Source organism: Marmota marmota, unplaced genomic scaffold (genome assembly GCF_001458135.2).
Source record: "Marmota marmota marmota unplaced genomic scaffold, marMar, whole genome shotgun sequence".
Classification (NCBI taxonomy): domain Eukaryota; kingdom Metazoa; phylum Chordata; class Mammalia; order Rodentia; family Sciuridae; genus Marmota; species Marmota marmota.
The window spans coordinates 35,191,410-35,200,024 of NW_026000005.1; positions in this window are offsets into that span (position 1 = coordinate 35,191,410).

Consider the following 8,615-nt stretch of genomic DNA (forward strand, 5'->3'; position numbering starts at 1 on the left):
CAGCTCCTGCAGCCACACCCTACCTGCCTACAGTCACCACCCAGTTCATCCCTGTCAGGATGAATGCACTGGCTGGATTGAGGCTCTCATAACCAGTCATTTCCCCTCCGTTCTAGTATCGTCTCACACACGAGCATTTGGGGGACACCTCAATCTAAACCATGACACCCTGACATGTCCATCACCTAGTCTGGTGGCCCTGTGAGTTTCTGGGCCGAACATGGAACATGAAACCTTTGCCTGGCACCAGACCTTGTCCTCTGCTGAGATGGTGGCCCTCCTGCTCCTGGGGTTAGTCCCATGTTGCAAAGCCCAGGCTGTCCCACCCCAACCCCAGAGCCTCCCTCTTCCCCTTTCTGCAGTCCAGGGAGGAATGTGGGCTGAGCAACGTGAGCCATGCTCATCCCTGGACACTTTGCTATATGACCTGAGGACAGTCTGCCCTGGGAGCATCCCTGTATGTCAGGACCTTCTCATGCAAGTGGGGGACCACTGAGCCACACGGCTGCTCCAAGTGCCATCTGGTATAACTCCCAGGCCCTCCTCCAGCTGGACCCTTCCTTGCCCGTCGCCCAGAGAAGGTTTCCTTCTAGAATTTCCACACAGTTTCTCATAACATGTCCAACCCCAAGCAGGACACCTTCTGCCCAAACCCACATTTCTCACTCAGTGGGAGTGAGTAGTCATTGTTCCCATCACCCTGCAGTAGTCGGGTAGCAACTGAGCTGCTCCGATCCCCTAGTGTCCCCTGATCTTGACTTCACAAAGGAACAGGTGTAGCCCCACTTCTCCGGCCTCTGGAGCAACAGGGTACACACCTTAGTCCATGCCTTGGGGACTTCACAGTCTGGCAAGGGAGACATAAAAGAAATAAATGATATGCATAGATGATATCAGTTGAGTACTCACAATTGAGCACTCAGCTATTCCAAGCTGTTTTTATAGATAAGAACTCTCAATTCTCACAATCAGTCTCAGGTGCACTCTTATCAGCTCACACAAACATGGAAACAGAAACTCAGCAAGATCAAACAACTTGCCTAAGGTCACACAGCCAGTGAGTGGGGTGAAGTCAGAACTTGAACTCAGACAGCCTGACACCACAACCTGTGCATTAACCACGCTTCTGCCTTGCATCCCAATGAATGTCAAGTTCCAACTAAAAGGCCTGTTACTTAAGAGAGGAATGTGGGATGCAGACAGGCCAAGACCCTCCTGCCCCTGGCCCTCGCTCGGCATGTGCTGTTCCTTCTACCTGAAACCCCATTGCTCCCCTCTCTGTCCAATCGACTGCTGTTCCCCCTGGACTCCAGCATCCAGGAGGAGTGATGTCCTAAGGGACCTTCCCCACTCTCCCAGACCATCAGGATTCATCTGCAAATTCTTGCTGCCTGTGTAGCTTTCCTCCGGAAGGCGTATCACAGTGCCAAGATTCATTGCTGATTGCTTTTTGTTTTTCCGTCTCCCATCAGACCACAGCCCCACAGGTGACTGCACGTCGTGGATGCTCATTATTAATGGATTGATTTACTTGCCCTAGGCAGCCCGAGGTCTCTACCCACACTGAAGCTTCAGGGTCTGGGGTCTCCTCCATCTCTCTCAAGTGGTCTCCTGCCCTCCTCAAGAACCCCTCCCCTGCTCCACCCAGGCCATGCTCTTGTGACCCAAACCAGCCCACGTCCCCTGAGGGAGGGACAATAGTCTGCCAGGTCGTATTCCACCCACGCAGGACACAGATGCAGGGCTGGGGGAGGGCAGGGCCTGGCGACCTGAGGGGCACCTTTCATTGCCTAGGACTCGACTTGGGAATGGGAGGCTTCCCAGGACTGAGCTGGGAGTCAGGGAATGGAGTGGAGGCTGAGAGGAGGGGCCCAGAGCCCGGACATCCTGTCTTGATGGCCAGAGATGATCTTTCAGACCCCATAAAAGCTGGAGCCGTGGAGGCTGCTGTAATCACCCCCAATGCTGTGGTCAGGAGCCTGGAGCCCAGCAGATCGATATCATTCGGGAGGCTGTCTGCCCCACCTCCTCTCTGCTGCCAAGTCTCCCCAGAGGCCTGAGGGGTGGGTGTGGAGGAGGCAGAGGCACCAGAAAAAGAAAGGAAGCGCGTATTTGTTAAGGGCTGGCGGGGCCCACAGTCAGCCCAGCACCGTGTGAGGTGGTCTCCACCCTCATAGCAGCCTTCTAGCGAGGGATCATCCCATTTCACAGATGAGGAAACTGAGGCCCAGAGAAACCAGAACCAAACCCAGCCATTCCTGGCTCCGAGGCGGGGCACCTCAGGAAGATCCTGCTTCAGGGGGATCTTCTCAGGTCAAGCATGGGACTGGCCACACTCAAGCTAGACAGGTAACTGTCCTGGCCTGTGTCTGCAGCCACACCTGACGGAGCTTAGGAAGGGCCTCTGCAGTCTCCAGCCCCACGGTCTCCAGGTCAGGAAGCTCACCCCTCCCAAGCACCCCTTTCCTTTCCAAGCAGCTCCCCCACCTCTGACCTCCTGCAGCCTTCACCCAACGCCCATGGAGGCTGGAGGAAGCTGACTCCCTGGATATCAGAGGCCATGAAACGTGGGATGCCCAGTGTCACCTCCTCCCCTAGCCTCCTGAGCTCACATTGAGCTCCTGGGTCCTGGCTGCGCCCTGGGCTCTGCCCCTTCCCACCACTCCCCAGCTTGCCTGCTCCCCAGAGCTCACGCACTCCTTCTCTCCCCTTCTCTAACGGGACCATTTGCTGACTAGCAGAGCTAGGGTTGGATCCTGGAGGGAGAAGCCCCTGCACCCTGGTGCTGGGAACCTGGAGCTGACTGCTGGCTGCACCCCAGGTGCTTGACGGGTAGGAGGCAGGAGAGGAGATGCCGACCAGGGGACTCAGCATGGCTCAAGAGGCTAAGTCACCTGTGCGTGTGGACAGGGGCTCTGTGTGGTCTCTATGCCTCTGTATGTGCATAGTGTGTGTATCTGGGGGAGATGGGCACACACACAATGGCAAGTTTGCTTCTACACCAGGAAAGGTCTGGCTATGGGGTCGGCTCACCTGGGGTCTAGCCTGACACTGTCACTTATCCCAGCTTTGTGACTTTGAGCAAGCACCTCAACCTCTTTGAACCTCAGTCTCTTCCTCTGTGAGATGAGAACAAAGACATTCTTTATCTCACAGTTGTGCTTGTGTAAGAAAATACACTTACGTGCCTAGTGCAGGTCCTGGCCCTCTGCGAGTGTTTGCTGAACACCAGCCATCGCAGGTAATGATGATGACGAGGCCCAGCTTTGTCAGTTAGAAGCCAGGTGACCTCTCAGAGCCTCTGTTTCCTGAGGTGTCCCTTAGGTCACAGGACAAACCCCATGTCGTGGATTTGGTGGGACGTCTGGCATGATGCTGCCATCTGGGCACAGGCCTCTTCACAGCCGGCAGGTGTGTGCTTCCTGACTCGCTCACCTCATAGAGCACCAGGTGTCGTCCCACCTGGGCTGGCACCCCGGGGTTCGTGAGGCCCTTTCGGGGGTTCTGTGAGGTCAAAGCTACTTTGTAATGATATCAAGTCACTCTTGGAGTTTTTATTCAGTTTCTGCTTTAGAAAGTATCAGTGTCCCAATGGCTCGGGAGGCTGAGTCAGGAGATGGCAAGTTCAAAGCCAGCCTCAGCCACTTAGGGAGACCCTAAGCAACTTATTGAGACCCTCTGTCTAAATAAAATTAAAATCTCTGAGAATGTGGCCCAGTGGTTAAGCACCCTTGGGTTCTATCTCTGATATCAAAAAATAAAAATAAAAAAAGTTTCACTCTCTTTCATGGAAATGCCATTTACTTTCACACGTAATGAATGTTCTAGAAGTGAATGAGTATGTTTGAAGTGTTCTCAGTTTTAATTTATACTGAGGTCAAGACGGAAAGATATAACCCACCTAAACAAAAGCTCTTCAGGGGCCTCGATAATTTTTAAGAGAGTAAAGGAGTCCTGAGACCCAAAATTGGAGAGGCCTGCCCCTCGTCCACTGCTATGCCAACCTTGGAGGGTTGACCTGTGGGCCCCGCCAGTCAGTCCACGTCGCCCTCCCGGCCACTCTGCAAGCTCAGTGGAGAATTTGAGGATGTGGGGATCTCTCAGAGCCCCTGGGGTGTGCTGAGGCAGCCTCCGTGGACCACACACCCAATCCTTCTGAACACGAGTGGCCCAGTGTGAGCTCGCTCCACGGGGACTACCTGAGCGGCCTCCGGAGATTCTACCTAGCAGCCTCTGCTCCCCTTACTCTGATAAACCTCACCCCTTCAAGGGGCATCCAGCCCTCCCCATTCTCAGTCCCCGTGGCTGATTACAGAAGGTTCCAGAGGCAGGCTCTCTCAGAACCAACAGGCATGTGCCCCAGGTTCTCCCTGAGAATGTAGGAAGATGGAGTCTTCTTTCTACCTGGACCAGCAAGCTGATGGACCGAAGGCTCAGAGCTTCCTGTGACCCCATCACTGGGACAGAGTCTGCCTGAGTATTGGGCCAGCTCAGGACAAGCGATGAGAACAGATTCCCCATCCCATCCCTCGACGCCCTGGACCCGGCTCTGCCTGCCCTTCTCAGCACTTGGCCTAATAAATGCCATTTTTTTCTTGAACAAATTTGAATTGAGATTCTCTTCCAGATGAAAGAGTCCAGATGAACAACCCAGTAATGACCAGACATAGACTTGGGTGTTGGGGAAGTTGTTGGGAGAATTTGGGGTGAATCAACCACCAGAGGGAGAACTGAATCCCCCTCGTATCTGATGCTCGCGAAGGGTCCCTTTCTTCCAGAAACCCCTGTCCAAACAACACAGCTAGATAACACCATACAGTTTTTCTTTAAGTTTTATCATTTATAAAGCCATACAATGGATCGCAAAGAAACCGAGGCGCTGTACAGGAGTGGGAGAGCCAGCGTGGGGGTCCGTACATTCATATCCAGGACGAATAGCATACATCAGGGTTTATACAAGGTGGCAAAGTTATAGGCACAATGATACAAAATATAAAGTATATTTCCATCTATATAAATACACAGCGGGGTGTGGGAGGACCCTGGGGTACTCGGGGTTTTCTGCAGAGGACCTGGGAGGCGGGGTGGGGGTGCTGTGATAAGGAATTTCTGACATTTGTTTTGAATGACAAGTCTGAAGAGAGGAGAGAAAATGGGTGGGGGGGGACACAGCAGGCACACCTGGGCGTGCTCACACTCACACGCACAGACCAAACACAGACCCACAGGAGAGTGTCACTCCATTTAACACTGATTAGAAAACAAGCTTGGGACATGGCTCTACAATAACCTTGTTGCTGGGAACGGCCCAGGTGTGGGAAACTGAGTCCCCTGTCCTCTCCCACATTTACAGGGGAGACAGGAAGGAACAGGTCTGCTGAGCCCAGCCCAGAGGGCCGGTCCTCGCCACCCAACGCTGAGACTCCACTAATCGCTGGCCCTACAGGCCTCCCTTCTGATAGCTCTCACCGCTGGGTCACCTTGAACTTGACATTCTGCCATGCACCACCTCAACCCCTTACCCCTAAGTGCCCTAAAGAGATGAGCCAAACACACACACAGACGTCCACACTTGCACACACGCACACACACATCCTATGTTACCTCTGGACACGGGAACACGAGTCTCAGCATTCCAGGGCCTGGCCCTGGGTGAAGAGGTGGCCCTGAAACTCTGCCCCCAAGCTCTTAGAAGACCCCAGGGGTGGGCAGGGGTGGGCTCCTTAGATGGGGGTATGAAGCAGGAGAGTCCCCCTCCTCTCCCTCCTGAGAGCCCCCTCATAGCAGGATGCCGCACAGCCCCAGGTCCCACCACCCATCCTGCCCGGTCCCTACCACATCTGGGGGTTCCTGAGAAGTCAGGGAGAAGAATCCTCGGCAGTCAGTGTCCTCAGCTTTCACAACTCCTGGGGGAGGGGGTCAGCGAGATGGCTCAAAATGCCTGTCCCCAACCCAGGAGGTGACGCTTCTGTCCTCAGACGCCTGGCTAGACCAAGGAGCCAAGACACCACGATGGCAGGGGGGCACCTCCGTCACCCCTAGAAGCCACAAACACAGCTCATTTCCCCGGCTCCCCTCACCACGGCTCTCAGGCCCAGCCCTTCCCTCTTATTCTCCCTGGGCCCCAATCCTTGCAGAATCGGAGATGTCCCCACCATGCCTGTGGCGGCCAGCTAGGGTGAGGCCCAGGCCTGCCCCAGAGACCTGCTGGACAGGCAGAGGCAGCACCTCGTGCTGACCAGGCGTCTCCCGCTCTTTCTTGCCTTTTCTCCAGACCCTTCCCTGCCTCAGCCCCCATCAGACCAGACAGCACTCTCCTGCTGACGACAGATTCAACACACACAACAGGCAAAGGGCCGGGAGGCGGGGATAAACACGTATAAAATGATAACAATGAGTCAAAGTGCTCTCTCTTTTAAAAGGAAATCTTTGGCAAGCATAGACTACAGCACAGAGTGATGTGTGTGTGTGTGTGTGTGTGTGTGCATGTGCGTGTGTGTGTGCCGGGTCCACCTGTGAGACACTGGGCAGGGCGGGGCGGCAGGCCACCACGTGGCCCCTGAAGTGCTGATCTCTCCACAGGTGTGCTGAGAGCGAGTGGCCAGCTCACCAGCACTCTCTGATGCCCCCCTGGCTCACACGTGGCTGGCCTGGAGTGCGGGGGCTGGCCAGGCCTGAAGGGGCTAAGGGTGGGCAGTGGCTAGGCAAGTGTGAAGGCTGACCCCAGACTCGGTCCCCGTGCAGGGCGGGCTTCCGGAGGGTCCTCCAGCCTCCAGCCAAGAGGAGGCAACCGACCAGGAGGAGGCTGCCGGCCTAGGCAGCGGGAGAGGAAGGTATTTACAAAGAAACCGGGTGGGGAAATGTCTCCTTCTATCTTAGAGGAGACCTTGGGTGCGTTAGGGAATAAGGAAAGGTAGCTTCAGATATTTGGCTTCAACATCTCAGAAGGAAGGGCACTTTGGAAGGACCTAGCTCACACAGCCCGGGACTTCCCCTTTGGGGAGCTCGGCGGGGGCTTGGCCTCTGCCCCCCCTCCTCCCCCCCCGTCTAATCTAGACACTTTCCTTTCCAGCTCCCTGTAACAATGTCCACAGAGGGACAGCTCCCAGAGACGCACACGCACTCGTGGCCACACACACCTGGTCCCCTGCACGCTCACACACACATTCAGGCCTGTAGGAACGAGGTCAGCTCTCCAGATGTGCAGGGAGCTGACTGCTGGGCCTAATTGACAGAGAATCAGGGGGCCAACAGGATGCAGCATATGCACCCCACCCCACTGAGCCCCAGCGCGGCCCAGGGCAAGGAGATGCCCAGCCACGCCACGGGCCACAAAGGTTCCTCCACTTCAGGCTCTACTTATATGTAAAGAAAGGGACGGGGACTGGTTTCTGCTCAGGGAGGCAACAGAGCAATCTGGGAAAACAATAAATACTTTTTGTCAATTTACCTATTTTTTAACCTTTTCTTATATTTTATTAGCTTACAGATTCTGTCGGTATGTCTCAGGTATATATTATATATATTTATACATCAGTACAATGCCACTCTTCAGAGGGCCCCTGTGGGCTGAAGAATGGAGTCCTGGTGAAGTTTCCATTCTGGCTTAGAGTTCCTGGGTGGTGGCCAAGGGTCTTCCCCACTGCCCAAATGGACCCTTGGCCTTGTGACCTAAATGCATGCTCTTTGTCCCCTGCTCTGTGGGCCGTGTGGCTCTGCTGGGGAAGCCAAGGCAGAAAGAAGGGAGACAGCAAGGCTGTGGCGTGATGGGGAGGCCCTGTGGTGCTCCGGAAGCAGCCCTAGGAGCTTTGCTGATGTCACCCTGAGCAGCCCAGCTGAAAGGCGCCTGCAACCAGTCAGACCTTGAGGCTCTGTGTTACAGAGGGGACACCAGGACCACACGTTTCTCCTGGGGCCTTGCTGAGAAGGGAGCTAAGAAGCAGGTTCCCCAGGATGAGCCCCAGCATGAGGACCTTGCAGGAAAGACAGGGCAGGGCAGGAAGTTACCATCCCCAGCGCCCCAAAAGGCAGCATGCAGATAAGCAAGGCTGAGATAAGGCTGGCGCTGGGGCCCTGAGCCCAGGAATGGGGCCGAGCAGCAGGAGTCAGGCAGAGTCCCGGCACTGGCCAGAGCGGCCTGCCCAGCCAGCTGTGAGCCACCCGTGGTGGGAAGGTATCAGAGCTCAGCAGTCACCTTTCCTGACAGTCCTCCTCCCTACGGACACACATATCTCTGCTTCCTCACACCAAAGCCCAGGGCTCCCGGTCAACCAGCAATGGAGCAGGGGTGCACTTCCCCTCTGGCCAGGGCCTCTGTACAGAGCAGGCTGGTGGCACCTGGGGCCACTAGAGTATAAGTACAGGGACGGGAAGGGGGAATCCTAGGTACTCCTGCAGGAGAGGGCTCTGTCTCCTCCTGCTGCCGGGTCACCCCCAACCCTAACCTTCTTTGGACAGCATGCACGTGTGTGCTAACCCAGGGGACAGAGGCGAGCAGAGCTGTTTACAATTCTAGCAGACAGAGGCGATAGAAATCAGTGTGTGAGGGTGTGGGTGGGGACATACAAACACCCACATCACAATGCATCATGGCCCAGCACAGGACGGGGGGGGGG